The sequence below is a fragment of the Bison bison genome, unplaced genomic scaffold (assembly GCF_000754665.1).
Source record: "Bison bison bison isolate TAMUID 2011002044 unplaced genomic scaffold, Bison_UMD1.0 scf7180017864295, whole genome shotgun sequence".
NCBI lineage: Eukaryota > Metazoa > Chordata > Mammalia > Artiodactyla > Bovidae > Bison > Bison bison.
In genome coordinates, this window is record NW_011494867.1 from 6,805,372 (window position 1) to 6,806,114 (window position 743).

General features: G+C 56.1%; 1 protein-coding gene across 1 annotated transcript in view; it reads right to left on the minus strand.

The window, feature by feature from the left end:
• Positions 1-743, minus strand: part of CDYL2 (chromodomain protein, Y-like 2) — a gene marked incomplete at its 5' end in the record, with an annotated part of 53,515 nt that overhangs the window by 51,336 nt on the left and 1,436 nt on the right. The window lies entirely within an intron of this gene.

Genomic DNA, 743 nt, shown 5'->3' on the forward strand with positions numbered 1-743 from the left:
GGCAGTCACTGCCAAGCCCCTGGGCCTCCAGCCGAGGAGCCGCCAAGGCTCCCCTGCCCGAGACGGGGAATCCCTCCACTGCTGGCGACTGTCACGGGAACGTCAAACACCGGTGTTTGTGCCAGGCCTCATTCACACGAGCCCACTCCTCCCCGAGAGATGGATTTTTTAAAACAAACAGCTTTTCCATATGCTAGCAGGCAGAGTCATGTCAGCATCAGGGATCCCCAGACGGAAACGTGAGTCAATCTGGGGCAGAGACTGCTAAATCAATCCTGTTTGGGTGAAATTCCTCTCTCTGGAGAAACAGGGACCTCAAAAGCGGATTGCTTGGATTCCCCCCTGCGGAGAGTCCCTGAGGACGCTCTTCCCAGCCACGCACACCCTGAGCATCCTGAACTCTGACATCACTATCCCCGTAATGTGCCTTGTCACCACATCCTTCTGGGAACTCTCCCAGCCTATCCCACCTGCCTCCTGACACCCTCTGCCCACCCGCACTCCAGTTCCACCCGGGGCATCAGAGGGCCCTACTGTGTTGGGTGCAGGTTGTCCACACCCGTTGCAGGATTTCCTGACGTCCTAAGGCCTGGAGTCCTGGTGGCTAAAGACAAAAATTCACCACGTGGACACACAGATATCTGAGAAATGAAGCAAGGCAGGTAACAAGTGCAGACAGCTCACCTGGAAGACGTGGCCACTGAGGACTTAGTTGGGAAACCATCTGACTACTGGGGGAATGT